Source organism: Prenolepis imparis, unplaced genomic scaffold (genome assembly GCF_030444845.1).
Source record: "Prenolepis imparis isolate NDT839.2.m4 unplaced genomic scaffold, iyPreImpa1.0 SCAF_2, whole genome shotgun sequence".
Taxonomy (NCBI): domain Eukaryota; kingdom Metazoa; phylum Arthropoda; class Insecta; order Hymenoptera; family Formicidae; genus Prenolepis; species Prenolepis imparis.
In genome coordinates, this window is record NW_028141160.1 from 14,238,317 (window position 1) to 14,263,875 (window position 25,559).

At 33.8% G+C, this 25,559-nt stretch overlaps 1 protein-coding gene across 7 annotated transcripts in view; it reads left to right on the top strand.

Moving 5' to 3' along the window:
• Pgant9 (polypeptide N-acetylgalactosaminyltransferase 9) overlaps positions 1 to 25,559 on the top strand; it is a 201,516-nt gene that overhangs the window by 76,966 nt on the left and 98,991 nt on the right. For 6 of the 7 annotated variants that reach the window (XM_083057830.1, XM_083057861.1, XM_083057846.1 and 3 more), the window contains 2 exons: positions 4,413 to 4,473; positions 24,263 to 24,315. The gene's annotated coding sequence lies outside the window, so the exon portion shown is untranslated. The remainder of the gene's footprint in view (positions 1 to 4,412; positions 4,474 to 24,262; positions 24,316 to 25,559) is intronic. The other variant, XM_083057851.1, reaches the window with a different exon arrangement.

Here is a 25,559-nt window from a genome sequence, read left to right on the forward strand (position 1 = left end):
ACAACTTTTTCTCTCTCTCTCTCTCTCTCTTTCTCTCATTAAAGGAGCGAATTTCGGATCGATTGTATCGGGCCTGGTGATCAGTCACGTGATCTCACGGGCGGAAATTACGTTGACGGAGATAGGGGGAAAAAGCGCGGAAATTGCGACAAACAAGACGGCGTCTTGTTTTACATCTCTCCTCCAGCGCATGCACATCCAAGTGATGAACAACCTCTGCGTAACTCGGGCCGCCACGGGCGAACGTCCCCTTTCTTCTCGCCTTCCGCGCCGCCATCGTAATATCCCCATAATTCATACGGGAAGAAAAAGTAAAGAGATTACGTTGTCCAGCGTAGCAGCTTTCTTCCTTTCGTAAAGCTACAGTGCCTCGATGCAGTCGTAGATGCATCCGCAGCCAATTACAGTCTCAGATGTACTATCTCGATGAGTGATGTAAAAATACTATCCTGTCATCGTTAAAAATTATGAAAGATACTAACTTTTCCTCTTATTTTCTTTTTATCATAACTAGATCATTATAAATTAGATTTCCTCGACTTATATTAGATATAAACATTAAGAAACAATTACTTTATGCAAAAAAAAACAATATGTACATATCTTATAAACTAATTATAAAGAAGAAAAATAGAAATATAACATATAGATTTATGGAGGATTTATATATAGAGCACTTCCTACTATCATTGAATTTTTTTTTAAATAATAATTTTCGGACATACTGTATTACATTAGTTTATCGTTAATCATACAGGCTATATTTGTAGAAATTGATAAAGATAAATGACAAATTGCATCATTATTTCAAAAGCGATTGTTTTCGGTTTCTTTGTCCATCGGCGAGACAATGCAATTAACTCTTCCCGTATACAATGTAATATTTCGATATCTAGAATTTGTAAATTATTAAGTGATCTGCAGATTACATACCTCTTTTTAATTTGAACACCGTGATTGCAGCATTGCGCAAAGACTGTGAAGCGGATCGTTGATCGGATTTAAAACTGCATTTATTTTTTTTGCGCACTAAACAACACAAGCGCGCGCTGCGCGAGCGCCATTTCATTTAAAGATTTAATTTAATTTAATTTAATTATGTGGTAATGGGGATGTATATAATATATGTTGAAAATATTAAAATAATAATATGTTCTAAATAATATATTATAATATCTTTTATCCGCGATTAATATTTTTTGACAAAAATCAGTTTATAATTGTCAAAAATATTAATCGAACTTTAAATATTATAACATCCCTTTCTGAAAAAGGCATGTTAATTGTAAGTCGATTCTCGCAAGTATTGTTGTGCGTTATATTCATATCATCGAGAGGCTGTCATCGCAAGGGTTAGTAGTTTAACAGTTTGTTCAAAATAAAATTGAATAAAATAATATGTTTTAAATAATATGTTATAATACTAAACTCGATTAATATTTTTGATAATTATCAGCTGATTTCTGTCAAAAAATATTAATCGCGGATAAGGTGTATTATAACATATTATTTAGAACATATTGCAATTTTAATATTTTTAACATATTATTTTAAAATTTAATTAGCAAATTAACGCATTAATCAGTTAATTTCTGTCAAGAAATATTAATAAAGCGTTACTTTGCTAATTAAATTTTAAAATAATAATATGTTAAAAATATTAAAATAGTAATATATTGTAAATAATACTTTATCCGCGATTAATATTTTTTGACAGAAATCAGCTGATAACTGTCAAAAATATTAATTGAGTTTAAAGTATTACAACATATTATTTAAAACTGATATTATTATTTTATTTAATTTTATTTTGAACAAACTGTCAAACTGCTAATCCTCGCGATGACAGCCTCTCGATTCTACGAATATAACACACAACGCGAATCTTGACAGCCAATGAGCATCGCGGAAAAGCGACAGCAATAAACTTTGATATATGCGAGTATCGATTTTACACATCTTTTTTAGAAAAGGGAAGGATTTAACCTTTTTGTCGCGCAATTACTCTGCCATGAGCATAAAATAATAAATACGAGTCAAAAATAATAAAAAAAATAACACGCACTTTATATATCGTAAATTTATTATGCGCAAAGTAAGAATTTAGATAGATTAAGTAGTACGAGTCAAAAATTTCATAGTATTTTCAGTCTTTTCGTTGCGCAATTACTTAATTATTAACATAAAATTATAAATGCCAATCAAAAACAATTAAAAATTATACGAACTTTATAAATCGTAATTTTATTTTGCGCAAAGTAAGAATTTAGATAGATTAAGTAGTACGAGTCAACAATTTCTCACTACGTTTAGCTTTTTCGTCGCGCAATCACTCAGCTATTAATATATAATAGTTAATACGAATCAAAAACGATAAAAAATTACATGCACTTTATATATCATGATTTTATTAGGCGCAAAGTAAGAATATAGATAAATTAAGTAGTACGAGTCAACAATTTTGCACTACGTTTAGCCTTTTCGTCGTGCAATCACTTAATCATTAACATAAAATTATAAATGCGAGTCAAAAACAATAAAAAATAACACGCACTTTATATATCATAATTTGATTATGCGCAAAGTAAGAATGTAGATAGATTAAGTAGTACGAGTCAACCATTTCTCACTACGGTTAGCCTTTTCGTCGCGCAATCACTTAATCATTAACATAAAATCATAAATGCAAGTCAAAAACAATAAAAAATAACACGCACTTTATATATCACTAGATAACACAAGCGCTATTTTATTCAAAGATTTAATTTAATTTAATTTTATTTTATTTTAAACAACTGTCAAAACTGTTAACCTTCGCGATGACAGCCGCTCGATTAATATTTTTTCACAGAAAAATCAGCTGATTACAGCGTTAATTTGCTAATTAAATTTTAAAATAATAATATGGTAAAAAATTAAAATAGTTATATGTTGTAAATAATATGTTATAATACCTTATTCTCAATTAATATTTTTTGACAGAAATCAGCTGATAACTGTCAAAAATATTAATCGTGTTAAAAGTATTATAACATATTATTTAAAACATTATTTTAATTTTTATAACATATTATTTTAAAAAATAATTAGCAAATTAACGCTTTAATCAGCTGATTTTTATAAAAAAATATTAATAAAACAAAAATTTGCTAATTAAATATTCTAGCTTATATATTTATATTTATATTGTGTATGTTATAATTTGCTAATTAAAATTTAAAATAATAATATGGTAAAAGTTATAAAATAATAATATGTTGTAAATAATATGTTATAATATCTTATTCTCGATTAATATTTTTTGACAGAAATCAGCTGATAACTGTCAAAAATATTAATCGAGTTTAAAGTATTATATAATCTATTTAATCTATTATTTAATAATTTAATACATATTATATTATTTAAATTTATATAACATTATTTTAAAAATTAATTAGTAAATTAACGCTTTAATCAGCTGACGCTTTAATCATATATGTCATGTAGAGCTTCAATTAATTTTTTTTCAGTAGTAATATAAGACATTAATCAGACGTTGTGATTGTTCGGTAGATACACTGACAAATTATCCAAATTAATTATTATACAACAAATTAATTATTTTTTACAATAATCAAGCTTTAAATACACAAGACATCTCGAAAACATTTCTATGAATACGAGAGAGAAAATATTATTGCGGAGAAAGAGACATTCTCTCTCTCAATGTCTCTTAATCAGCTGATTTTTCTGTCAAAAAATATTAATAAAATTTGCTAATTAAATATTCTAGCTTACCTATTTATATTTATATTGTGTATGTTATAATTTGCTAATTAAATTTTAAAATAATAATATGGTAAAAGTTATAAAATAGTAATATGTTGTAAATAATATGTTATAATACCTTATTCTCGATTAATATTTTTTTTTTTCTAAAGCTATATCTTTTCGAACGAATCTCCTTCGAGTTTTAATTAATTATTAATATTAAGTCATGTATACATATATTACATATAGTATCGCGCGCGCGCGCTATTAGAGTGAAGTTGCCGATGTTTGTAGCCTCGGCCATTACCGAAACGCCGCGAGTATCAGGCAGTTCGAGCTGCGTCTCGCTGTGATTAATTAGTAAGCATAATCGTTAGAAACGATCTCTAACCTTTGTATTGTAATATTTATCAATCGCATATCATAATTTCAACGTTAATATGTAGTCGTAATTGTTCGAAACGCATATTTCGCGAAAAATTCGATGCAAAATCTCTTTTGCCAACATAACCCAACTTAATCTGTTTTCGCGCGCGCTAATGTGTTACGATCCGTGGATATATCTATCGTTAATTCTAGCTTACATACTTATATTGTGTATGTTGTAATGTGAAATAATAAGATTATTCTAATATATGTATGTATTTTATTTGTTACAGGTAGCATTGCGATACACAGTGCGATTCACGCGTCGTGTCGGGAGTACCGTGTAAAGTATCGGTGAGTGAGAAATTGTTTATTTTATATTTTATAATATTTCTATAGCGATAATGGGGCGATATAAATATATATCATATGTTGAAAATATTAAAATAGTAACATATGTTTTAAATAATATGTTATAATATCTTATCCGCGATTAATATTTTTTGACAAAAATCAGCTCTGATAATTGTCAAAAATATTAATCGAATTTAAAATATTATAACATCCCTTTCTAAAAAAGGCACGTTAAGTCGATTCTTGCAAGTATGGTGCATCTTTTCCGATGCTGATTAACTGTTTCGATTCGCATTGTGTGTTATATTCGTAGCATCGAGAGGCTGTCATCGCGAGGGTTAGTAGTTTAACAGTTTGTTCAAAATAAAATAAAATAAAATAATATGTTTTAAATAATATGTTATAGTATACTTTAAACTCGATTAATATTTTTGATACTTATTAGTTGATTTCTGTCAAAAAATATTAATAAAGCGTTAATTTGCTAATTAAATTTTAAAATAATAATATGGTAAAAAATTAAAATAGTAATATGTTGTAAATATATTGTTATAATGTCTTATCCGCGATTAATATTTTTTGACAGAAATCAGCTGATAACTGTCAAAAATATTAATCGAGTTTAAAGTTTTATAAAATATTATTTAAAACATATTATATTATTTTTTATTTAATTTTATTTTGAACAAACTGTCAAACTGCTAACCCTCGCGATGACAGCCTCTCGATGCTACAAATATAACGCACAACGCGAATCGAGACAACCAATCAACATCGCGGAAAAGCGGCAACAATACATGCGAGAATCGACTTTGCATGCACTTTTTAGAAAGGGAATGCAAATTTCCTCGATATTGAAACTAATGCTTAATGACTAATGACGATTTTAAGGAACAATTATTGAATTAGCATCTCGCGATACCTTCCAGTATAATCGATAGCAATAAAGTTTAATATAACAATCTGTATTGTATCATCAAGGCATACACCAAAAACAAATAATGTAAAATATGTATTTACTATTCCAAAAATTATTACAAGAGTATAATTTCGCGCGTGCGCGGACAGAGATGAATAATATTTCCATTTTCAATATTAGTCTTTCATACCGAAGCTGTCGCTTAATTGTTATATATCTGACTTTTGCACATCGTAATACCATGCTGTGATAATTTGACGTTGATTAAGACAAAGTATCGAGGCGAATGTCTCGAATTTCCTCGGCATCTCTTCCGATGACAAAGCTAGTTTCGTGCATCAAAGGATGCATTAGCTCGTAGTATTGTAGATCAGGGAATGAGATGCACCCTGAGCGTCCCTGATTTTCATTTCGCGTGTTCGCCAGCTGTGAAGTTCCACGAAGGTCCTTTACCTCGGCCTGCGCAATCCCTTAAGCATGACGTAGTTAATTGCTGATGTGATAAAAGCAGACATTGTCTTTCTATTAATCTATTTTTCCGCAAATAAGCGCTGTTACTTTTTCTTTCAAATCATATATTTTAAGTACATCAAAACTCTGAGCAAGAAACAACTGATGAAGACCAAATTATGACTTTGTATTAATGACATGCATAGGTTATATAAATTCAATAAAAAAACAGGGATAAAAAATTAATCCGCTATTAAATATTATCATAATCATATTTATCGTAATACTAAAGACTTTAAAATGTCGTAGGTACATGTAACATCATAAAATATTCTCAGTTAATGAATTATCTTTTTAGTCTGCAACAAAAAAATGTACCGGCATAACTCGAAAAAAGCTTCACTATCAAGAGATGCAATATGACAAGCGGGCTTGCTCATTAAATCGTACAAAGAGCGTTGACAAAGCCGCGGCGAGAACAGGTCGGTCCTCAAAGACAAGCATTTCCTCTTTGCAACGATAATCGCGTTGTGTTACCAAATGCACGACAGGATCCTGTAACATAGATACCACCGCTAGATAATCTCGCATTCGCTATTTAATTTTTAAAAAAATTGTTTCTCTTCCTAAAAGTTTAATAAGCGCACATTATATACATATACATATATTGCGGTCCCTTCTCTCCTAAAATAAAGTCATAATCGCTCGTGACTCATAAAAATTATGCTTCATAAATGTTGGGCTTCACAAATATCCCTCTTAAAACAGGATTTTTCTGTTGCAATTAGTGCTTCTCAACTCCATATTTTACGCAATTATGATGTTCCGTAAACACTGTGATGGCTCACATTGTTTTCACTGAGGAATATATATTTTTTAATCATGAAATTAATTATAGCGTAAATTTTAATTATAAAATGCATTAATAATATGAATAAAATATGGGTATATTTTATGCGTTTATATTATGTAGATATTCGGTTTTATAGATAGCTATTTATTTTAGCAATATTCACAAGAGTATTTTGTTGCACACAAAAAACGTGATTTCAGGTAGAGAGGGAAAATAAAGTCTTCTATGAAATTCTCGACATTTTTATGTATGATAAAAATATCTCGGAATGCTCGTTCGCGAGGCAAAAATGGCATCGTTCTCGGTCACGACGATGCGCTTCACGGCAGCAACGTCTTAATTAACTCGCTAATTAACTTGCTTCATTGGCGAATTCTACGGATCCTTTTCTTTTCCTCAACCTTCATGTACCTCGGTGTCTTATAAATCCTACTTATATCCTGGACATTCTTCACGGCCGCTTTTCCACGACCGGAAGACTTTGCGCCCGTGGATTCGTCCAGCTTTCTGCTCGGTCGTTAAATCCATTAGCCGTCGCTGTCGGCAGAATGAAAAAGAGGTGGCGGGATCATGGTAGATAGTGGTAAAATCGAGAGAATCACACACGTGCATCACGTACCAAGCCGAGGAAGAAACTTCGTTATGAGAGAACTTGTGACGCGACAATCTCTGTTGGGTCAGAGGTTTTCCATTTGAAATGGAAAACCTCTCTCTTATTTTCTCTCTCACTTTTATTTGTTCTTTTGCACTTTCTTCTTATCTTTTTGTAAAAAGACTTTGCAACTGCTTGAATCTTGTTTCGATGAAATTTGCATTGATCGGCTCTCTGATTGAAAAAAATGACATTTTAGATATAGAAGTGGTCAAGCGAGTTTGGGCAATAAAGAAACTTGCGAAGAAAATGAAAAGTTGCTCATTTAATTTTTATATCCGGTATTTCTGATCTATGAACGATCCATAGTATCATTTGGCATTTTATGAGATAAATGATATTTCGATAGAAAAGTAGTAAATTATATTTTTGGATGATTATTTCATTTTATAACGAAAAGAGATATTACATATCTTACTTTATTTATTATTAGAGATTTTTTTCTTGTGTATATTATTTGTAACGTATTGACTCAACGTCCAGTTATAATGTTGATTGTTTATCAGATAAAGTTGCATGCAAATGAATTATTTCAATTTAGTCGAAACGGTTATGCAAGCGACGAACTTGTATAGTTAGTGGATTTTGGAAAATTATATTTCGATGGAAATTTTCCCCGTCCGTGAAACATACACACACATCATATGAATGAAGTTATCGAAATTTCATGTATAATGTTTTGTTATTACTGAACCCTCGAGCGTAGTTATGAAAAACCGACAATGCTTCCGGATCTCTCATTTCAAAGCGTCATATTAAATATACGAGATATGAAACGATATTAACAGATATATATAAATCATAAATAGAAAAAACAGATCGTGTGCATACAAAATGTATTGGAAATTTTATATCGTTCCGAGGAATTAAAAATTAATTAAAATTGCTTATATTTTACTTATATTTTTAACGTTATTATTTATTAAGGTTAAATTATATTTTTTAATGTTGTTATATATATGATAAAACGAGAAAGCATGTTGAAGTATCAAATTGCATTTAGTTTATTATTTTTTATTCTTTCTTGGTCTCATTTTACATAACGCTAAAAATTTTCCTCTCAGTTACGCGAATTCTCAGGTGTTAAATGCACCATTTCTCTTGAGCACTAGACAGGAGATCAGTTCTAAGGAAACAGCTAGAGACGGGTGACAATATCCTTGAAAATTGCTGCAAATATGTGTAAGGGGGCCGCTTCGCTGTAATAAGTGGAGAGATGAGTATCAATTTGCTGTTATTAAATTTCGTAAGAGAGCCAAGAGAGATTCCTTATTTATTGCATTACATCTTTCAACTCGTTATTATGAACGCGTAGCGTTTTGAGTTTGTAATTTATATGAGCGCGATTTCGACTTAATTGTATCCGACGAGAAGGAAAAAAATATAAAACTTTAATATAATATTTATATCACTATTTGATATAAATAATTATGAAACGATGTATAAAATATGAGAATATAATTTTATCGCTACTTTCTGAAAATTATTTCCTAGAGAGATAGCGCGCGCTTTAGGAAAATAAAATAAATAGTTATTAATAAAATAGACGATGATAAAAGAAAATAATATTATATTGCAATTAATTAGATCATATTTTTCTTATCTTTAAATTCTTCTTAGCTTCAAAATTACAATGCCTTAAAAGTTAATAAATCTTGCGCGCGCTGTTGTTTCGTAAGTCTTAAAACCTAGTATCTTGGTACTTTTTAATGGCAGTTTCGCTCGTTATACTCTTTTAAAACTAGCCGATGTCTCGGAACACCATTGTGCACCTCTCGTACAAGTGTTTATAATGACCGTAGTTAAGATTGTTCGAGGTTTTTTTCCTCAACCAAGCATTCAGACTTGGCGTCCCTTTCCTCAAGGACGGTTGGCAGGAGGTTAATTTCGCTTGACAAAGTGGCGGGACAGGTTGTAGATTGCATCGTTCGTGTCGCAGGAGCGCCGATTGCGTGGAGGGTGCGAGTTCTTAGCGCGTTTGAAAAGAAAATGGGCAAGTTGTGTCTGAGAAAAGCAGTGATAAGCGAAATCGCGTAAACTGGATGTTGTTTGTTGGAAATTCTCGCGCTTTCTCTTCACATCCGACTCTACGATGTTTTACGAGTAAATGTCCTCTGTTTGCTCGAGAATGCGTAAGATAGTGAACCGGTCCATTTTACACTGTTTACGGACGATTCGATCCTTTTGTAATCCACTTACGGAAATTGACTTGGTCCGTAATCCCGTCGTAATCCGAAAAGAAGGCATTTTATTTCGGTCTCACTAAAATCCGAGTCTGTTTTACAACAGTGAATTAAAATATTCAAAGATCCGAGACACATAGTTTGAAGATTCTCTTTTAAGATGCGATCGAAAATTGTAAATCTATTCTGACTACGTGTTTTAGAAAGAGAATATTGAATATTATTGTTTTTAATAATTAACAGAACGTTTAAAAAGAAAGGATACTTCGCGCTTTGCACGGTTCGGTGATTTGTTTATTTCGCCTCGCGAGAGAATCCTCTCTAATGAACACACTTGCAGCGCGGACCCGCATAATCATGGCCATTGATCGTGGCCGACGTGCTCCGGCAACGGTACCGCAGGAAGGATCATGTCCTTGGCATAAGGGTGCGCCATGAAAAACGACATACCTGTCACAACCCCCGTTTACTTTAATCGATAGAGTTAGTGACGTGTTACCGGTAACGTGCGTACAAAAGCGACCTTTCCGGTATGCGACGGTGATCAAATCACCTCGATGAAGCCCCAAACAAAGAGAAAGGAAAAAAGATTGAGAGAGAAAGAGAGATGGAAAGGGGAGAAAAAGAAAAGAAGAGTGTCAAGCGGAAAGGAAGCGATAAAATGGGGCGCGAGAAAAAGGCAGCCGGATTGGCGGATGTAGGCCTTTATAGTGGCGTAGAAAATATATAGAACGGAAATAGAGCTCCCAGGAAAAGTTTCACGGGAGCGGCATTTCTCAAGGAGCACAATGCCGAATTTACACTGTCGCGCGAAAAAGGCGGAGCGAAGACGTTTCATTCGTTAGTTTTGACTCCTGGCGTTTACTCAACGTCCGCCCGGCTCTTTTGTATCCCTGAAGGATCCCGGAAGCATCCTTTACCCCTCGGACACAGCGAATGCAGGTTCTCTTTTCCTCCGGGGAAAGATCCGTGCATAGTTTTTCAGTTGGTTCGATTTATTTTAACGAGAAACCGATGCGCACACACGTGCAGCAAGAAAACAGACACACGTACACACGCGAGTGTGGTTGTACAGTTTAAATTGATTCCTCGAGTGAAAAATATGGAGAAGCGAAAAATAAAACAAAAGTTCTCCAACAAATGCATTTTCTTGTGGTTTTTCTAACCGATCATATTTTTAAAGTTCTTCAATAGATACGTTGCAAAAAATATATATACGCTTTTTTAATCATCTCCTTTAATAATAATAATTGTTATGCATATATAAAACAGAAACTTTAATAATCGATAAATCATTTCTGACATGTGTGATATTATCATATAGATTTTATTGAATTATGGTACAGTACAGACTATATATCGCGCGCAATAATTCCTCTTCTTTTCTCCGATATTAATATTAAAATTTGATATTCTAATCGCTAGTGTATAATCGACGTCCATTGTCGGATTACCAGCATTGTGTTCGATCAGCGCGCGAGCTGCAGCCGCTCACATCCAACTCTCTGGGTCATAAACTGTTGGCAGTTGACAATTGCAGCAAAACGCGTCAAATATAACACCCCGACTTTTCCGATTGCGCCCTGTTGCTGTCGAACACAAAACTGTCCGGCAGAAAAATATTTTCTCTGTACACATTCGCATGTATGTGTCTATATACAATATATGTTATGCGCGGGTGTTTGTGTGTCCATAGCGCGATGAACGCGAACGATCTTTGTCGTCTCGAAGGCGCGTAAAAACATTTCTCTTCTCTCGGTTTGCTGGCGGGCATGTACGTGCGGAAGATCCCGAAGTTGCCGGAGGTTACCGTTACAAAACGTTGAGGCTATTAAGCCATCAGCGGCGGGATTTTATCCTCGTTTCTACGACCGCGACCACGAAGACGGCGACATTACCGTTCTTTCTACTGCCGTTGACATTCTGTTTAGACGATTGTAACTACTGCGCTTTGGCTCTCTCTCTCGTTCCCCCTGATTCTGTTACAAATGATTTACGACGTCGTCTTTAACTATATCAGAGTCGCTATCAACAGGTACGCGAAAATATGATGAAAAATCAACTTATTGATTTTGATAATGTCGTTTCTTGTCATTATTATGTCATGGAAATGATAATCTTGTCGGAGATATAAATATTCAATGAGATTATTGTACATACATAAAGGATGACAATGTAATGTAAAATAAAAACTAGAAAGAGAGAGTGAGAGCGAGATAAATTTAAAAAAATTGTCAGGATATAATTTTCTAACAAATAATATTATGAGAAAGTAATATCTATATCGAAAAATATCAGAGAATTTACATTATTTTTGCAAATAATAAATTGGAAAAGTTAATTTATCGGAAAACTCATATTACTTAAAATAAAATGATAAACATGGGATGCATGAAACTGCCGTAGATATAATTTATTTGTTTATGCACAGTCTGTGCTGCTGATATATCGTTGTTTCTCCAGCATTTCGTGTATGTTGTCTACGTACTCGTATATGTTGTCGCAACCATATGCACCCCATTGCATTTTCTCTTCTCCTTTCTATTTTTATCTTTTTTCCTGACGATATTATCTGTTATTCAAAGAAGCTGGATTTGTGCTGTTGACGGGAAAACATTTGAATTTTTGTCCATGTATAATCCTCGACATTTTTCTTTTTTGTCTTCTTTTCTTTTCCGATCTTTACCTTTTTTGGTGCGTTTTGGGCATTATCTATAAATAATGTCAGCAATGGTTTTTCGGTTACTGCGGTGTTCTCGTTGAAATACGTAATTATTCATTGTATGTTAAGTTTCGAGTTTCTTTTTAAGCAAACCTTGTTTAAAAATATTAATATATCTTCAATGTTTTTATCTAAATAATATATATATATTATTAATATATATTTATCTTAATAGGTAATATATATTTATTAAATAATATATATTAAATTATACAAGTATTTTAAATTATAGAAATTAATTATTTATTAGACGATTAATGTATTACGGAAAAAACTTATTCTTACCTTTATTTATTTGATCGTGCGATTTCTTTGTTTTACTGTGCGTTCTCGATCCGAATTATGTATATTTAGATCGTCAAAAAATCGACAGAATGTCTCGTAGCACTATTTTCTTGTTCGAGCGTGCAAATGATAAACAGAGTCGCAGCATGTCAACAATAGTGCGCTAGACGATACCGAACACTTTGTTATTGATAATTCCTTGCCGAAATATTTTACGCGCTGGTATACATAGGGAGTATACATAGTCTACATTCTATAATTTTGTCGTCATTTGCATAGCGAGACTCGAGCGAGAAGATAAGGACTCCATATATATTATCATATTATCGTGCGTAATATCATGCGAATTGCGATCATTACGTATAATTAGTATAATTAACAATTATTAACCCCCGCGATCGATTATTTTAAAAGCCTTGGTAATTTAATATTCGCGTATGTGTGTGCATAGCACGTAAAATATTTCGGAAATACTTAGGACCAATTTCACCAACGTCGGTTAACTTTAACCTTCGGTTAAACTATATCTTTTCAGATATGTTCATAAAAAAGAGACAAAGATATAGTTTAACCGGAGGTTAAAGTTAATCGACGTTGGTGAAATTGATCCTTAGAGTCAAATATATTTCGTCCGATGCTTTATCGTTTAACTTTTCGACGATCTAAATACAATTCGGATTGAGATAGCGCAGCAAAATAATCGAATTGAATAAATAAAATAAAGATAAGTTTCGTGATACATTAATTATCTAATCTAATAAATAATTAATCTATACTTAAAAATATTTACTTGTATAATTTAATATTAATTTCGCGTATATATGGATAATCGAATGTCCGATAATCGTCTTCATATAATATTTAGATACATTGAAGATACATTGAAGATAGTTTTTAGAAGTTTATTGCAATTTTATAGGAACGTATAGAAAGAAATAATCGTCTCTATTTTTCGATATTGTGAAAGAAACTTGAAGAGAACACTCACAAGATTCTTCGCAATTTTTTATTGTGTCGAATTCTCTTCGTTGAATTTCTCGAGAAAAGAGGAATTTTTCTCTTCTTGATGACAGAAGGGACGCACTTCTGTTTCGCGGGGAATTATTGTCTTGCAAGCCGATGCAGCTGCATTTCCCATGGTGCCATTGTCCGTCCGAGCGTGGATTATTACTACTGTTTCCTTTAGCGAAACCTGTAATAGCCTGGAAGGGCGAGCTCTATATACGAGACGCTGAGTCACAGAAGCGCTTATGTTGAAGATTGCTCGCGAGATCTTAATGGACGGATTTTCTTAGCGGATTTCCGAACGCGATATTTTCAGAGAACGGGATCTCTCGCGTTGGAAGTCAGAGCGGAAAAGAAAATAAGATTACTCGCGTTCTCTCGTTATATCGATTTATGCTAACTCTCCAGCTTCGAGCACGAATTATAGCCCCTTCGGAGAAAACCGTTGCGGTGAAGTTCTGCCATCATCTCGGCATTATCGCGAGCCGTTAACAGCGACGATGCTCGTTCTCCGGTTCGCCGTCGTTATATCATCGGATCGCTTTTATCTCGGCCACAATTACTCATTGTTCGAAGCGATCTATAACACAGAGAGGATACATTGAAAGTTTCGCTTCACCGCGCCAACCTTTGTTTCGTTTTTCGCCGTTTTTATCCTTGATTACAACGACACGAGTATTGTGCGCGATGGGCCGGCCAAAGCATTGACCAGTGTCACTTACAGCTTCAAAGAACGACGGACGAGCGCGCGCGCGCGCGCGCGAGCGAGCGAGCGTATATCGATACGACAAGGTGTCATCGCATTTGTTGCATTGCGGAAACTTTCGCGACCAATCGCAGATGCCCGTGTGAAATTATCTTGAGATGCGCGAAACGAAAGCTGCGGCAGATCGTGAACGGGAAGTCGATCGGAAACTTGTTAACGAAGCGGCTCTCACGGCCGCTAGACGGTTTCACTCTCGATTGAAAGGAGACCTTCCGCGCATAATTATCAATTTCGCGATGGTTTATTTTCGCCACGAACGCATTGAAAGTTTTCTATCTTCTTCTATTTTTCCTATATTTTTTGACTTTTTAAATATATAGCTATATTAAAAGCGCGATAAAGAATGCAGCCAAATTAGAAATTCAAGAAGATAGCATAATCAAAAGAATAAATATCCACAGATGTACAGTTGCGTTGCTGAAAAAGTGCATCTGTGAATTTATTTCTTTTGATTATGTTCTATCTTATCTTCTCTCTTGTACATATCACCGTTAATTAAGAAAGCGCTTTGGTGTAATAATTACGGGTCTTTGTACTTGTGCATATGTACTATTATTTATATTATAATTCGTTGTTAGTGTCCTCAACTTAATATATGACACGGTATATCATGTAGCACGACATTCTTGGTGAATAGAGGTTCTTCAGTTTATTCATATTCTCTCTCAGGTTAGTTAAATTGCTTGGCCGCATAATAGCCAACCTTCGTGGTTTGGCGACATTTATCTTATTTAGTATTCGACGCTTTTTGTCTTTTATTTATTGTGGGAAATTGCGAATCAGCTAAAGAAAATATTTTCGTAAAACTTGAGTTTGGTTCATAAAATTGGATGTTGCGAATAATAATAATAATAATCATTACAGTCTGCTTAATTAATGATATATTTTGTTGCGAATCTTTAATTAATTATTTCTCAAGTTTGTTATACTCGGTGTTTCACCCATTTCCTTAATTAATTTATGCACGTAAGCGAGAGAATTTGCCAAGCAACGAAGTACCAAACATAATATTTTTTGGCTTGTATTTGCGTAATTAATATATCGCTTTGAGTTATTGCATACAGATTGGTGAAATTTATAAAAAAAATATATATACAGAAATTATATAATCAACTGAAATAAATACATCGACATGTGTGTATAGTTTTCAATCTTTTTAAGTTGCATGCAATTTTCAAAATAATTCAATTTACTCAACGAGAAATCTGAATCTCTAAAACAGAATTGCACGTCGCGAGGAGAAAACATTTTAATAACGAGCGCTTTCTAAATGCACCCAATTTTCCACGTTCCGATTTACAGTCCGTAATTGCATTATCAATTACATATATTGTCTTTAATGACATTGCTGATGAGAAATTCGCTCCTCAATAAAATCCGCGTATTCAATCTAGTTCATTTTCTTTCATGGTTCTATTTTTATTTTCTTTTGTTTTCTTTTTCTTATTTGTGTTCCGCGAACTATTTAGTGGCATAATGTGTGTGTAGAGGAGGGGGTGAGTCGTGAGTCACAGTACATTTTGATGACGTTCATCTATGTAATCTCAATTTCGTGAGGCGTTGGATGCGCGAGACAATGGATCTCCATCGTCTAGACGACCGCATATCCAAATATATATATGCAGGTGTATTCAGGTGCTGCTGTTATACTTCTCTCGCGCGAATACATACATACTTGCATACACTCACACAAGGTACGTACGTAGAAACATGCGCGGACGTGGAGATGCTCGCGATATCATGCACATCGTTAGGCCGCGCGTTTACACGCCTAACCTACCCCCTTTGTGCTTTGTAGAGGACGAAGCAGGACAAAGTGGCGAAGGAAAGAGCGGGGAAGGGGAGAGAGGAATGGAAAAAGATTTCGCGAAAGGAAACCCCGAGCGCGCGCTTGGTATCTTTGGACTGCGCCGGAAGCTCGCGTGCGGAATAGTTCGCGATCTTTTAAACGCGACGACGGACTGCGCGATCGTTGAGCGATTTAGGCTCTGTATTATTATACGATGAAAATAGACTTGTCACGCTCGCTAACTATATACTCGCGATGGCTCAACTGTCCACGGTAAAATTAATCTAACACCCGTCGTTAACCCGAGGCAGTTTCAATTTCTCTCCTGCGCATCGGCGAAAGGCAAACATTTGGAAAGGCAACACGACGATTATTTCGGGTCGTCGTGTGTGGGAAAAGGAGAAGGAAAAGGCTCGCAAAATAATATCTTTGATTATATAAATTTAGTGCTATACGCTTATAGATTATAGTGGATCTTGTAGGCTCTGAGAGAGTAGATTACATTTAAGAGACAGCATCTATGTGTTTTAAATCTCAATCAGTCACAGAAAACATTGTACTACGTAAAATCTTGTATTCGCGTTTGTGCAAAGTGTTCACGATTTAAATTCTAATTTGCTTGCAAATAAAAGTCCCTTATTCTCCGTCGCGTCGTCTCTCAAAGCTTTTGAGACCTGCTCTTTTTGCATTCTTCGGCTATCTAATTAATGCTTGACGTTGTGGCTTTTGGATGGCCGAGGCACTGTTCCGTTTTCCTCTCACGATTCCCTCGACAAATTACCTTTTAAACGTTATCACCGATATTACCGGACGCCAATGTCGCTTAATGACTGTTCAATTCGTTAGCATGTCCACGAAGCTATGGGAAAAATCGTGAAGCGTCCGGGAGACTTCGAAAAAGAATGTTTTATAAAGCATCTAAGAGAAAACTTTAAGGGGATATTATGTTTGTCGGATGCTAAGCACTTTGAGTATATTTAATAACGAAAATAATGAGATTTTTTATCGTATATAAATATTTGAATAAGATTTTAAAGATACTTATTTTTTTTTAATTTTGTGGATTTATCAGAAAATTAAGATGATAAATTTGTAAATTTTCGAGCGGACAAGATGAATGTTAACTGCAGATTCGCTCATTTCAGACATTTGTCATAGAAATAATTCACTTTTATGCTCCTTGCTCGTCTAGACTTTAATTAATTTGGCGTGATCGCGCGTTGGGGGGCAAGGACTAAGTGGGACGTTGTCTTAGCAGTCATAAGCAGGCTCTGCTAATCCTCTTAAATGTGAAGAATAGCACTCCTCGAGACGACGTCTTCGAATGCTGGTTCGCCGGTGATAAAAAAAAAAAGTACCCTTAAAGCACACAGGTCGGTTGTCGTTAGTTCATTAACTCGTCGAATACTCATCCAGTTACACTGTAAAAGCAATTATCGCGTCCCATTAGTCACTATATACAGCATAAAAAGAAAAACGATATTTTTAAATCGATGTTAGCCGAGTCAATTTATATCGAGCCAGAGACGTCAGTCAATATAAATTGTAGTTTATTCGTAGATGCTGGAAAGTTCATTGTATCGCCGAAAGCGAAAGTAACCGCTTTTACTGAGCGTGGGATATGTATGATAATATAATACCAGCGATGCAGTCTCTCTCTTTCTTTCTCAACGATAACGCGGCGGTCGAGTGTTGCCACAGTATTGGGTCGTAGTTTAAGAGTACAAATACATAGTCTCTCGCGAGTTTGTATCATGGTGCCATTGTAAAAGTCCGGATTTCTCATCAGCAGATAGGTATTTTTCATCGTTTGTGGCACAAGGTCGTCTGGTAGGAAAGAACTTGTCCTCTTCAAATCTCGAGGCCGAATCCACTAAAAGTATTCATAAGATGGAAGTAATTGGATAAAAATATTTGTTATTTTATCTCTCTAATGATGAGGATATATGTATGTCGCCGAAAATTGTCATCATTATCATAACATTAAATTATATTTACATATTATAAATATTATAGTGCACTTTTATAAAATTTGAAGAAAAAGAAATCATTTAAATAAAATTATAGATTAACTTTAAGTTTATTAGTAAAATTTGTAATTCAATGATAATTGTTGTAATATGGTTATATATTGAATATTTTTCACATTTTACATATTTTTTAACATTTTATTTTATAATATAAATGTTAGATATATTAATTGTCGCGAATGTTTTATATTGATTTACAAGAGTCGACAGAATATTAATTATTGTATTAGGACATGCAATAGTCTAGATATATCGACTTTTAACGATTTTTGAGTATTCTAGTAATTGTGTGTGTGTATATTTTATTGCCAGTGACATATTATATTCCCTCGCGCTTTTGTTAAATTTAACAGAATTAGGATGATTTTTTTAATTTAAAAAAATTTTAATGATTTATTTGACGAGTACATATATTTGATTTTATTCTCTTGTGTTCTGATTTTTACTTGTAAATAATTTCCAAATAAACACTTTCAAATGTTAAAGTGATTACGTATGAAAATAAAATATCATATTGTCATTAATGAGGAATTTGTCTTTTGGATTTCTCTTTCGAATTAATTCACGAAGACATTAACATCTCATTGAAAGATATATTTGGCGAAAAATATAATTTTTCAAGTTACTAAAAATTTATGAAATAAAAAAACAACGTAATCTAAATATATGATAATTATTAATTATGTGATACATTTATTTTATCGGTTTTACTATATGTTATATTCAGTGCAGTCTGATGGCGCAATAGAGAAAGTCAAATAGCGGACGATTCGAAAGTTTTGGCTGGCCCGCGGCTTCGGCACCGCGCGAAAGAAGACATTTGCCGACTTTTGCCGCGTAATCCCACCGTTATTCATAGCTGCGGCATTATCCAAGTTCCTAAGTAGGATTACCGGAAGGGCTGCTAACCCCCGCAGCCCTCCCTTTCGCGGAATTGTAAAAAAGCTCCGAAGGAAACTTCTTAACTGCGCGCTCTTGCTCGGCGGCGATGCGAGCGTTTTCTTGGACTTTCACTCCCGGAGCAGAGTCCCCTTTTCCATCCCTGTCCCTCACGTAGCGGAGATATCCGTGAAACGTCACGGCATATTATATCCGTTGGGATTCTCCTCCCTCGTACCTCGCTCTTCTGCCGGGCCATCTCATCAACGAGGCGGAAATGAAAGGATCGTGTGGGCGGATGCGCGAGATGTTGTTGCGCGGATAGCGGACGACAATGCGACAAACACGTCGGCCCTATATAATCTCGCTGGCGAAGAGATCAGAAAAATTAGTCTGCTTCGCAAATGGAGACGTTGAATGACTCCGTCGCGAGTGGATGAAAGCGAATTGTTGAGACCGAGACACAACTGCGCTTGCATACGTGAGTCGTTTCAGCATCCCATACGTCCCATAGAATTTTATTATTTTTTTTTGTATTTTATCACCGATAAAATACATTGATATGTTTTTAATAATTACATACAATATATTATATACGCAATTTTATAAAAATTTCAAACGTACATCGGCTGCTATTTAACGATCATAGAATTAAAAAGGGGAGATTTTATCCACGCGAGGAAAACCGGCATTATTTAAGGCGTTGATCGCGTTATGTAGTCATAAAAATATCACGTTTGATACGAAAGAATTGCGTGCAGAGCGCGGCTTTATATTGCTAGTTTACGGTCGTGCTTAATCGCGGCAGATGTTCGTCAAAAGTGTCAGACACGCGCGTAACGATGCGAATATTTTGCGGCCATGATGAAGGACGTATGACGTGACTGAATTGAACTGCCGCAGACTTGACGCGTTGTTTGTCACGCGTGCGACAAGCCGTTGATATTAACGTGTTACTATTAATTTAAAGAGTAATTAGAACAGTTTGTTGAACACTGTGTAACTTTGTAGTCGTATTTTACGACGGAAGTGTCGCGCGGATGTCGTAAATGTCGCTAACGCGGTGCGACTAATAAACATAATGTGCTATTACTATTCGAAGTAACATACAAGTTGTTTGTCGTGATAAAATGCATCGTATCATTTACAGGGACTTAATTCAGCTGATTGATTAATGTTGATTATTAACCTGTACATCACTATGAGACATCTTAACGATTTGACTTCTTATTCGCCTGCATCATTTAATTATATTTCATGAAATTCATAGTCATACAAAATAAATAGATGAAAGAGAAGGAAGAAGAAAGAAAGAGAAAGAAAGAGTTCGTGATGTTCTGTAATAATTGATTGATTGATTCACAGGAACATTAACACAATTGAAACATATGTTTTAACGAAAAATAATTAAAAAATGAGAATATTATATCGAGAGACAGAAATATATTATTAATCAGCTGTTTTCGCAATGATCTTCGCAATGACATTGTGATCAATAATGGATTCCAATCATTAATAGGTAATTCCTTTAAGCCTATTAAGCAATATTCAATATCATAGTTAATTGAAAATTAACAGCGATACAGGATGAATGACAGATTAATTTGATAATATTAATTTATATTAGTGCATTTGAGTTAATCTTCTGTATTTGATGTAAATTATCTGTAATTATTATATAAATTATCTGGCTTAAAACATCTGTTTTTGAAATATCTCTTTATCATATATAAAATATATAATATCAGAATTTATCATTATATAATTAGAGAATTTAATTAAAGTATTTATATTTATTTATTTTCGCGATATATATGTATATATACGATATGACGAAAATCTCAAATACAAGTCCGTTGTCTACAAAATTGTACAATTATGACAAAATTTAATATTAAACCTTTGTTGACATAGGAAATAAAACATTCTCACTCTCTTTGCATTGCTGTTATAATACTCGGTTCGTTACGCGCATACTCGTATTAAGATGCCGAGCAAGCTCGCGTAAAGTCGTGAACGGTTGTAAGAAGGTCGCGATCTAGATCTTGACTTTTGCTAAACCAGTTTGCGAGGCCACGGAGTCGTTCGCTACAAACACGCCCGAGGCTACTGACCCTTCGTGCTCACGAACGCGCTACGAGACCTCGTGCACGCGCTGCACTTACAAGAGACAGTAAAGTCTCAACTTTCTAGCCGACAAGATCAAATTATCCGGGTTCAAAGGTTTCTTTTATTTAAAAAGAAGAAAAGAAAGATATAGGTATGAAACCGGTAGGGTAAGAAACCGTATAAAATAATGTGTGTATATATACAATATATAATGATTTATCACGTTTATACATTAAATATATTATCTCGTTAAATATATCGCGCGTTACAGATTTGAATTTGCTGCATTTTATTTTCGCCAGCATAGGAATATTTATTTTTCGACTTATTATATTTATTACACAACAAAAATTTCAAATTAAACAAGACATATTTCGAATGTTTTTTTCGTGCTGCAGTTATTCCTATAATTGACATAATTGAGATATATGTTACAAAAAAGCTCTTTATTACGCATATGCAAATTTGGCTGCATCATCAAACGCGTTCTAAATGGAGACCCTCACGCGCGGGGACATGTTGCTAGATTAAGTAATGCGTGTCGTTGCTGTGCACAGCCAGTATTGACTGAATTGACAGTCTTCCGCTTGCATGCGTGCGGTATATCGCTCGAGAGAGGTAGAGAGAGAGAGAGAGAGAGAGAGAGAGAGAGAGAGAGAGAGAGAGAGAGAGAGAGAAATTCAGAAAATGAAGCGTGTTACAATGGCGTCGATAACGGAGATGTCATCTGTTCGAACAAACTGACGTTAGTTGACCCTAGAAAAATTTCAAGTATGTATACACAACGCGCAGCCCGTTACTTTGTCCTCATTGATTGAAATAGATAGACTGTCATACGCACGCACGACGGTAACCAACTAGTTCATTGATAATATGTCTACACTGATTATTAATACGCTGACAATTCTGTGCACATCCGACGATCGATATTATATATGTCTATATCGAAATTAATATAATATTCACATTAATAATATTGGACTGATATTATTATAGTATAACGAGATTTATTCCGATTATAATATATAATATTGTAATTTTTACCTTTTCTCTATTTTGCTTCTATTTTTATTTAATATTTTAAATCGCGATTATTTGTAATATTCAAGCTTGTAAATATTTATGTTGCGAAAGGGAGACTATGACAATGAGAATAATCTCGATACTACATATTCAGATAAATCCGGATTTGAAGCTACTGTTGTTATACGATTTGAGCATGCTCCGACATCGTGAAAATCGACGGAATTTGCTTCCACGTTGCCTCTCGCAAAATCTCTTGGGCCCCTAGGCAGATGACTATTAAATTCTTTTTTTAGAATGCTAAGGTCTTGTAAGTCGTGGGATTGGGCGCTCCCACGGAGAGAGAGAACGGTATGCGATTAGAAGGCCTTTTTGACGTCGTGTTGTTTCTCATCCTTATACCTTGGCAGGAGAGATGCTATTACCCTTCGCTCCAGGATGAGGGTCATGAGGTTGGGTCGAGCTCTCTCTTGCCTCCACTTTTTCTTCTTCTTCTTCTTCTTTTTTCTTCTTTTCATCTTTCTTCTCCTTGCGTTTCGTTCCCACTCTATTGCCTATCAAAAGCGCGATGTACCTTAGAAGTAGTTAAAAAGTTTACTCCCAATCTCACGATCCGTTTTCACAGTCGTATGGATATTGAAGTACAGATGAGGAGACGGTGAAGAGAACATGGATGAACGGGTGACGGAAGGGTATACGAAAATCAAGCATGGAACTCTAAGCGCAAACACGACGATTGTATTACATCGAACGTTCCATTTCAACGAGCCATCAGGCATGCATACGAAACTCTTTTAACTTTATACAGCGCACGTTCTCTTTCTCGACCCCGGAGCGTGTCCACGAAATTTTAGCGAAACCATCGTAATTTTCGAAAATAATCGCGATGAAGGTTGATGGTTTTTCAAGATAAAAGGATAGATAGAGTTTTAATATTTTTTTAGAAAATATAAATTGGTTTTAGAATAAGTTAATTTCCGCATGAAAAAAATTTAGAAGCGTTCTAAAACGAACGAATTTTATATAATGAAGACAAGTTTAATGTGGTTACATCATTATGATTAATAAGCATTTTCTGGTTGGTCGATTTGCATACGAAGAATCCCGAATTCATTATAGCAGCATATTCAAATAGGAATGTAATCAATACTATCTACCTCATGAAATATCAAGTTTGCATGATTAATTAATTTACTGCTGTCACAGATATTCCGTTGTATTTAAAGCCTCGAATAGTTTATTACGATTTATACACACTAAACGGCTACCGTTTATTTTCAGAAACATTTTTTATACAAATCTTATTTAAAATATAGTAAAATATAAACACATTATATTCTTATACACATGATTTATCGTAACAGTTATTTATATTTATTTATATTAATATTATGTGGTAAATCGAAAACCAAAATTAAATATATTATGAATTTATACATAAATAATATAATTTGATATTATCGCGCAGAAAAAGGTACAATTAATTAATTAAAATATAGCTACTCAGTTGCATTGGACGACATTTGGTGCTAGATGTTGCGCACAAGAATTTGTTAATTCGAATCGGTTAGCAAGAATTCACTAATTGAAATGTCGCAGCTTGCTAGTGAAATTAGATCGAGGAGGATTCCAGGTCCTTGGTTCCTTTCGCTTGAACAAAGATGCGCTCCTTATTACACGATGCAGCATCTGGCATTGTCACTTATTGCGTTTTCGATTTGTCCGACGATATTGCAACTGATTTAAATGTTGTGCGGAATTTAAATATTAAAAGTATTATTACTTTTAGAGTAATTAAATGAATCATATATCTATATCATTATATCCACTTTTGTATGGATGAACTTTAACGAAATTATGCGCGAAATAAATTAATCCACGTACTCTTTTCAACTTGCTTGCTACAAAAAATTAAAAATTGAAAAAATAAAACAAAATCTTAAGTATATTAAGTAAAAAGATAAACTTGAAAAACATTTGAAATGACAAATTAGAATAATTTCAAATCATTACATTCTTTAATGAGTAATTATTTATATAATTTAATTTCTTACCATATAATTTTATCATATAATTTTTCATAGTACTGTAGTATTTATTATTTTGTTTTTTTTTTGTTTACAGATCGGAGTGAATTGATGTTTCACTGAAATGTGCTCGTCGTACGTAATTATAAGGTAAGCGAAAATCCTTGAAATATTCGAGAGCTTCGAATAAATGTTACAGTTAACGTCTAGTCGTTTGTTTATGAATAATATATTTGTTTGCCGTGAAGAATCTCGCAAGGAAAGTCATCGATGTTAATTAACATTTTAGCGGAATATATGTCGCCGATATTAATTAACATTTTAGCGGAATATATGTCGCCGATATTAATTAACATTTTAGCGGAATTTATCGCAAACGGTCCTTAATGAGTAACAGTCCTTAATAAGCGTCGATCGGACGGACTGTCGGTACACCGTCGATGTTATTAGAACGGAATGCGATATATCGATCTCCGAATGTACGCTTGAATCCGTGCGTTTCCGTTTGGTCCGCGAATTCTCGCGGCATCCCTTCGACATGTGGAGCGTGAAGATGCCAGCGGCATCACGCAAATACACGGTTCGTAGTGATTGAGATTAACCGACCATTGTGCTTATGATGGCTCTAAACGTATCTTATGAAATATTAAACTGTGCATACTTTTCATCTTTTACCGCTCTAAAGTGTCATAACTTCGATATATCACTGTCAGTATTGAGAGGGACGAGAAACACTCTTTATACGAAAATCTATTTTCGTAGCCTCGTAATAATCCTATTTACAATTTTATCGCGAGATTTAATAAGATGAATGAAAGAGTATTACGTAGTGCTTTTATTGTTGAAAGAGATTATTATTTCAGCTATTTTATCGAATTAATACGTTGTGAAGATAACGCTTATGCTTTAAAATAAATAATTACATGTATGTAAATTAATAGCTATAAAATAGTCGCGTATTTACCCAAAAGTATCATTGATATTAATATTCGAGAAATAACTATATGAATTATGGATATTGGTATGGATATTGGCTAATTTGGTAAATAATCGAAATAAAAAGCGCTTTGGCAGATATTTAACATTTCTTTAATTATAAAAATGTTGCACAGTTTTAGTGGAATTTTAATTTATGACTTAATTACAATTTAATGAGAATGAAATTAAGCATCACAAAAAATTAATCCTCATATCTTTTATATGTGAGTTTTTTTCTCAATTTTTGTATAAACTTGTTCTAGATTCTTGCTAAACGAAACGCTTTTACTGTCCTTATAAATGCAGAATAGAATATTACATTTCCACGAATGATATGACATACAGAATTTTTTAATTGACACGCCATTAGGACGTGCATCTCAATATAATAATTACATTAGGAGATGGTTTTTGTC